At 40.1% G+C, this 8,339-nt stretch overlaps 1 non-coding gene across 1 annotated transcript; it reads right to left on the minus strand.

The window, feature by feature from the left end:
• Positions 1–5,549: 5,549 nt before the first annotated feature.
• On the minus strand, positions 5,550–5,622 carry TRNAE-CUC (transfer RNA glutamic acid (anticodon CUC)). Its single transcript has one exon. It is a non-coding gene; the product is annotated as a tRNA-Glu (tRNA).
• Between the last annotated feature and the right edge of the window lie 2,717 nt (positions 5,623–8,339).

Raw genomic sequence — 8,339 nt, forward strand, 5'->3', positions numbered from 1 at the left:
TATCCATATATAGATTTATCTCCAATCAAACGTAGTAATCTTTTTTTAGTGTCATTTTTTAAAAATAATTTTTCTACCAATCAAACTTAATAAAAATTATTTTTCTCCACAATCATTTTTTTTAGATAAATAATTCTAAAATTTATCAGATTATTCTGTAATCCGACATACCCCAACCAAACGGACCATAAAATTAAAAAGAGATTTCTGAACCTCCTTTTGGGACATGAAGTAGATGGAAGAGGACTTAATTTATTCTCCTGGTCTCATATTTATTCTCCTAAATTAGTTAGTGGACTTGGTTTACAATCCTTAATTATATGGAGTTAAGTCTTGATAAAATTGCAGTTCAATTGGTTCTACATCTAAATTCTCTTTGGATAAGATTAGTATCAATTAAATTTCATGTTCTTTCATTTGGCTTAATATTATTAAAATGGGATTCTTGATTCAGTATCAATTCTTATGGTCAATTGATAATTCTATTAATATACTTAATAATCCGTATTTGGCCAACTTTCATAAATATGTCAGTGGACTGATCCCAAATGAAGCTTCATCAACTTATCTTGCCGGATGGTAGCTGAAATATCCCCTATTTGCATTCTTTACTCGCTGTTGACATAATATATCATTGAAAGCATTCCTATTCTTGGTCTTGTCATGTTTCAATTAAAGATTTTTTACCTATTGTTACTTGGGAGACTTCAGGTGGGGTCATTATGCATTATGCTTGGACATGGAAGCTAAGTGCCCCTATGATAGTCAAATTTTTCAGTTGGAAATTAGTTTTTCAAAAACTTTCCACCAAGCAATTTAGGACAATTCTTTCCACTGATATGATTAATTGTGACTTTTGTGTGGCTGATGTGGGGGATTCTAATCATGCAATATCCTCTTGTCCATTTGCTACTTCTTGTTGGAATATTCTTGCTAACATGTACCACCAGATTTCTTGCCCTCATTCACTATAGGCTTTTACACAAATCTTTTCTACATCTATGGTTGATGAAAGGTATAAGACATTATGTGTTTATTTGGCCCTCAATATTTGGAACAATAGAAATGCAACAATCTTTCAACACACTACTGCTCATCCATTGGACCGGCTTTGGCAAACTTTTGTTATATCATCTTGTTTTCTCTTGAACCATCTTAATTCAGATGATGCTCATTCAAGGTCCTGAGGTTGTTTCTATCTTTCAGAACAGAGGATTTCTCCCACTATTTCAATTGTTCGATAGCCCCCACCCCTTGGAGTACTCAAACTGAATTTTGACGAGGCAGTTTCTTCAAATGCAGCAACTGCAACCTATATAATTAGAGATCATAAAGGCTCATTCATACAGGCTGGAGGCAAGGCTTTGTCGCTTTATCCTGTGCCTGTAGCTGAATTAATTGGTGCATGGATGGGTCTTCATGCCGCTATTAACATTCTAAATATCCAACATATTTGGATAGAAGGGGATTCAGATGTAGTTATTCACTAGATTTCTCACTCTCAATTTACTGATCCTAATTTATTGCCTTTACTTCGTGATGTACTTCATCGGAAACAACGTACTAATCAGTGGAATCAATGAAAGACAACCTGTTGCGGCCAATCTCCTCATCGCCTGGTCGTCGAGAACGAGCACCTTCAAAAGAAAATCCATACTGACCAGAGGCGGCTCTGGCGGAAACCCTCCGACGGTCAAGTCAGAGAGGAGACTAGGCAACAGTAAAAAGAAATAAGGAGCTCAATGAGAGAGAGAGAGGGAGAGCTTGAGAGTTTTCGAAGGGACCTTCTTAGCACTGTAGCCTTTTCCGATTTATAGTAGGAGGTGATATGGTCCCGCCGTCGGTGATGTAGACAACTGAAGAGTTGTCAAATCGTCGGAGGTTGTCACATCATTGACGAGCTACAGGTCCTAGGAATTAATTTGCATCCTTGGCAGGACAGCGCCCCAGGTTTCCTGGCAGGACAATGCCCCCCGGCGTTTGTTAGGATTTGACGCCTCGAGATTCAGCCCACATTGAGCCCACAGCGAGGTTCGCGGCGAAAAATGGAGTCCAACGAGACCAAGATCACCTGAAACGGAGCTCGGATGGAGGAGATACGAGCTTTTGAAGTCGGCACGAGAATCGAGGCGGCGGAGGACCGCCGGCGGGCGGCGGCGGCGCGGCCGCAGGCGGCGGCGCGCGGGACGCGCGTCCCAGGCCCGCGTGGGACGCGGGACCCAGGCCTGTGCGGGACGCGCGACCCAGGCCCACGCGGGACGCGCGACCCAGGCCCAGGCCCGCGCGGGACGCGCGACCCAGCGGCCTGCTGGCCTCTTGCCCCGGTCCACCGTGGACCAGGTGGTCCACGGAGCGGTCTGTGGACCGCGTGGGCGTTTCCCACGCATTTCTCGAGGTCCACGGCACTATTCCGTGGACCGGAGCGCGATCTAAGGGCCCAGGAGGCTCCCGGTCTTGATCCGACGGTCCTAGGGGTTTTTTGGCTTTGTTTAGGACTCCTAATCCTTCTCTAATCAAGGTTTAAAGTCCGATTAACCCTTTAAAAGGGCTGTGCGTGAAACAGAGAAGGGTGTGCTCGGGTTTTCTCGCCGCCGTACGAACCAGAAGAGAGAGAGAGGCGTGAGGCGCTGTGAGAGAGGAGCAGGAGGCTCCTGGACAGCGGTCGCCAGGCTCTTCAGGGGTTCAGGGAGGTCTCCAAGAGAGAGAGAGAGCTTTTGTGAGGGAAACTTCATGTGAGAGATAATTGGGTGTACAAGGGTTGAGGGTGAGGTCTCCTCTTGTAAAATTTTCTTTTCATAGTGAAGTTTGCATGCCCCGTGGAAGCGAGCCCTTTTGTGGCTGATCCACGTATTTTGATTGTTTTTTCCTTTTGTTTTGTTTCTTCTTTCTTCCTGCTGCATCGCGTGGTACTGAAAGGATCTTGAGAGGTGGTGTCCTGACCAGACATCCACCCAACAGCGTTCGTACGGCGTTTGCTTGATAGGACTACAGCCCATGCCGCTCATTCGGCGTCTAGAAGGGCTTGTAGAGGTAGGACGTCAGTTGTCCAAACCGATGGTGAGTCGGTGATGTCCCACCCGATAGGGGATCGGTGACGGAGGATCGGCTCTCAGGTGATCGGAGGCGACGTTGGCCCGTTAGGCCGATCCGCTCTGGTCGGGCACGATCGGTAGTCACTGTCGGTGTTGCCCACCGTCGGTCGGGCGAAGTTGGTCGGACCATTCTCATGGATGGGTCGGGATCGGGACCCGTAGTCGAGTCGGCGTCGAAGACGGGTCGGCACTGGTGAGTTGGCAATAGAGTCGGTCGGTATATCCCAACATAACCCATGTATACCGAGAGGCAAATCAGGTGGCTGATTGGCTGGCTAATGGTGTTTTATCTCAATCATCTGTAATTTATTGCAGGCAGATGCATATGGGGTTGCTTATAACGGACCACCTTGACTTAATTACTGGGTGTAGGCAACTGATGCTTAATTGGTTCATGTCTATTCCTCTGTTTAAACAGGGCCACGCTCTATACAGGGACTCCAAGATTGTTCTTGTTGCCTGATTGCTAGAATGTTGCAGGTTCTTGGTTTGGTGTTTGTTTCCAAGTTGCTGCTCGTTTTTCAGATGGATAGCCAGGTTTTCAGAATGCTGTTGCAGTGGTGATTTAATTGTTCATCTTCTACTTTTGGCTTTCCTAAGACTTTTTAGAACCCACTGCTCTTGTTTTATGTATGGGTTCAATGCATATGTAACCGCACTTACGTTTGTACTACCTCCACTTTTCTTAAAATGGCCCAGCTGGGTCTTGTGTTCTCATGTAATTATTTTTTAATATATATTACACTAATCTCCACCTCTATTGTGAAAAAAATATTACACTAATCTCAAACCCCTAATTTGATGATCCTAGCTTCTCTCTCTCTCTCTCTCTCTCTCGCGTGTCTAGAGCTGACTGGACATCGGTACAAAAAATATTATATTTTAGATAAGCTCGGATCAACTAAAAATATATACAACTTAGACCTGGAGATCCGGCCCATGATCAGCTTAACTTTAATCCATTCATTGTTGCTTCTATATAACATTTAATTAGTGGAGTTTTCTACAACCCAATTTTACCAACTCATCCTATCCTTCTCTATCTATAATTATTTTTAGTCCAAACCCAAGCACAAGTAAGAAAAATAAAAGGAAACTAATTTAATGATCCTAAACTCTCTCTTTCATTCAACCAATTATATGCATTGATATTCATCCTCAATTGCTTCTTTATAGCTCTTGATCAATCGAATTTTCTAGAATCCAATCTCATTCATCCATCGTAACCTTCTCTATTTATACATATCCCTTGTCTCAACTCAAAACATAGAGAAAAGTTTGAAAAAAAAAAAAACTACTAAAAAAAAAAAACTTAATCACCAACCTCGCTTCTACTATCGTGATATGTCAACAAAACATTATTTTTCTCCTCTTTGCCTTGTAGTCTTTGCTCCTCTAAACTAGACCCTCTTCTGATTTCTTCTCTCTCGACTTCTAAGTGAAAATAGATTTTCTCCACCTTCTTTTCTTCTAGTCTCTTATCCTATAATCTAGATCCATTGAACCCTTTGTTAGTTGGCTTTCTTTAACTAAGATTTAAGTCGAGAAAGCTTTCCCATGGCTTAACCTAGCAATTCCCTCTCTTATTATTTTTCTTGATAATCCTTCTCCCATATATATATATATATATATATATAGGTGTGTGCGCGCGCACACACGCGCGCTCCGTCGTCGTCGTATATTTCATAATTTTTTTATAGTCTTCAAATTTTAGATTAAAATTTGAATCATTTATTAATATTCTATTCAATGAAGCAAATGTTAATCTTACATTTTTTTTGACAAATGCATCTGACGGATGTTAGCCTCATTTTTTTTTTTGGATACATATATCCTAAGATAGTTCCATGACACCAATTCACATTAGAAAAATATTTTGCCAATTTTGCACTTCAAGGCTATTGTTGCTTTTTCCACATTCTTGGTTTTCTCACTATTTCTCTCCAGTAACCCTGCATCTCAGGCGGTTGATCAGCACACTGATCAACTTTAGCCCAGTAATCATTGGAGCGAGTGGCAAGGACAATCGTCTCCTCATGATCTATAGTGATCTACCAATAACCCTTACATGTTACCTAATCAAAATTATATATATATCAAAAATTTTCTTCACAAGTATTGAGATCTATCATATCATGCTCATTAATATGAGCTTATATTGTTCAAAAAATGAGCTAAAGCTAAACTTGGTTGGGCTTATCTTGGTTCCATGTTAATTCATCTTTATCAAGCTTATCCAAGTACATTAATTTTGAACTTCAAACTCATTACATTTGAATACAGAAATAAAATTGTCGTGCAAATATCTTAGCTCAAGTCGATCCAGTGTTATAACGAGCCCCATTGAGAATGAGCAGCCACTAGATTTATCGATGGCAGTCTCCATACGGTCAACGTGCGCTTGTAGGTACCAGATTTGACTGGACTTTAAAATATAGAAAAGAATATTCCAAAAAATTCCGTTGCCGGGACTCGAACCCGGGTCTCTCGGGTGAGAGCCGAGTATCCTAACCAACTAGACTACAACGGAATTAGTGCAAATCGTCTCTTTTCTATAATGATGTACTTTATAGAATTTACGGTACCTTCACATCAACTCCAACATGGCATGAGACAAGATTGACTTCAACCCTTCTTCTTCTTCTTTTTTTTTTTTTTCCTCTTTTTGGGTTTAGGAAGATTGACTTCGACTTCCTTGTTGCTGTGTATATTATAGTAATGCAGCCGATACATGCAGCCTACCCAACCCACCGACCCAGGGAAAGAAGGAAAACACGAGCAAAAAAGGAAGACAGCATTTGAGCAGTATCTTGCTCTCTTCTATCCTCATCCACAGTGCATCTAAGGACACAACCACTTGGAGATGCAGTAGAAGCGAAGCTCAAACAGCATCTCCACCTGGAGTGTGACCCAAGCCAAACTCCCCACCGTATCTTCCCCTCCAAACCTCCACAGGTCTTGCCAGTTTCCACCGCACTTCTCTAGTCCTGTTCCCCATATCGACCTTGCTGTTCTTATGTCACAGGAGACATTAATCCTAGGTTCCTTATATGTGGAGGCCTTTCTTGAGAGAGATCGGTTGGTGATCTGACCGACTGATTTGGTGTCAGTGCAGTTTGGCACCAGTAGTACATCAACATTGATCCGTTCCTTTCTACTCATAATAGCCGGGAGATCAGGAGTTGGAGTTGGGTGGATTTCTGAGGGTATGGCCTGGATCTTCTGAGGTTGCTTCTACCTTTTCTCAAAATGCGGAACTTGGAAACCAACAAAAATGATATTGAGATTTCTTTTTTTTTTTTTTTGAAAGAAAGATTAGCTAATCTGATACAAAGATGCCCTCCACCCCCTCTCACACACTAGTATTTATCTTGAATGGAATTTGGGCAGCACTGAAGCAGAACACTATATATAGTACGAATAATTTCAGTCCATGAGCAATATAAAGCATCCATCAGTTTTAGTTAATACAGTCTGGACATCTCATTTGAAAGCCTTTGACATCTAAAGAGATCAAAAGTTTGTGGGACTAAAGGAAATCCTTTTGATTACCTGCATCTGTTGACCCACAATGAAGTTGCTATGTCAGAGTAAGAGAGGGCGTCGAATTTTGAATTATGTTAGAGAAGGCTTTGGTATGCAAGTTAGGATCCATATGAACTTACAAACATAAGCCATTAAGTTTTAGATCTAATTATATATTTTTTACTAATTATTTGATACAGGCCAAATTAAACCTCATATATGATCCTTAACATTCTCCTCTCCATCTGTAAGCTAATCTCGCTTCTCTGTTAAGTCCAATTCATTATTATTCTCCAATGAAACTCCATGCGTCTATAGTACATTCTCCAAAAGCCACACTATACTTTGCCTTTACGAGCATCCTGCTCTTCGAAGAACCATACTCCACGTTTAAATCCACCTCGTTGCTTATTGTTACATCTAGTTTAGCCTTTTGATATCTCAGCCCTGTATTATTATTCCTTAATTTAAGATGAATAATCAACCAATATGATTAATTGGATAAATAGGGATGCGACCGGATTGAAGTCCAACTAATATATTATAGTAGTATTTTTATGAATTTCGATGAATCCAACGTATCTTCTTTTTAGAAAAAGGTTACTAAGAGTTCCATTAAGTCAAGCTCACACTACAGCATTCATTTGTCCATTTAGATGAATAAATGAAGAATATACATCTGGCTAAACTGAAGTCCATTTACCTGATTCTACTAATATATATTTGATAAAATAATTTTGCATGCTCTCTCCCCCCTCATCCCAACTTCTCCAGATAGATGCCTAGGATATGCAAGGTTCTACTGTTGTGATCCCCCATTATAAATATATATATTCTCTCTCTACCCCTTTATCAAAAAAAGGGGTTCCCTCTTTGCCCTATATCCTTATGATCCGTAATCCAATCATCTTTCATTCAAAACACAATTTCAAGTTCTTATCTAATAAATTTTGTGGATTACTATAGTTGTAATATGGGTTTCTAAAGCAATACATAATTTTTTTTCTGAAAAAAAAAAAGAAAATGCAGTGATGAAATTTGAATAGATAAGTTAGCAATTTCAATTATATATTTTTTCTTATACACATGCATTTGCATATATATTTTGGCTGATGTGTGTATATACACACATCAAAAGGTATCCATACAAAACTACTTCTATGTTTCTTCAACATTGTCCTTGTATCACTGACTTTGAGTACTTATTACATGTTTCCTATAATTCAAAAAATAGAGATATATAGAAGCCTATTCCAAGATCCAATCTGCCAATCGTACCGAAATCTCACCAATTTTTAAAATAGATGTCACACCTCGAACCCAACATTCGGATCGGATACGTGATGGCCGCACACTCCTTAGAGCAAGCCCTAAAGAATATGCAAGGCCAAAATAAATCATTACAATCTTAACATCCATAACAATTAATTTCAACAATAATTCGTAAACCTTGCATAATTACAAATTAATTTTCTTCAATCCTCTGATCAGGTACTATGACACTCTATCTATCCATCTACTCACCCATAAATCTAAGCCATAGCCAATCATGAACGTCCTGTAACTCTGAGAAGAAAAAGAAAAATGAAGAGGTGTGAGCTTTACAGCCCAGTAAGAATTCCCATATCACACTGATATAATAATATAATCTAAAAATAAAGATAAACAATAAAATATAAATCCGATGTTCAATGTCCAGAATAATGCAAATATCCATAAATT

The sequence above is a fragment of the Elaeis guineensis genome, chromosome 14 (genome assembly GCF_000442705.2).
Source record: "Elaeis guineensis isolate ETL-2024a chromosome 14, EG11, whole genome shotgun sequence".
Classification (NCBI taxonomy): domain Eukaryota; kingdom Viridiplantae; phylum Streptophyta; class Magnoliopsida; order Arecales; family Arecaceae; genus Elaeis; species Elaeis guineensis.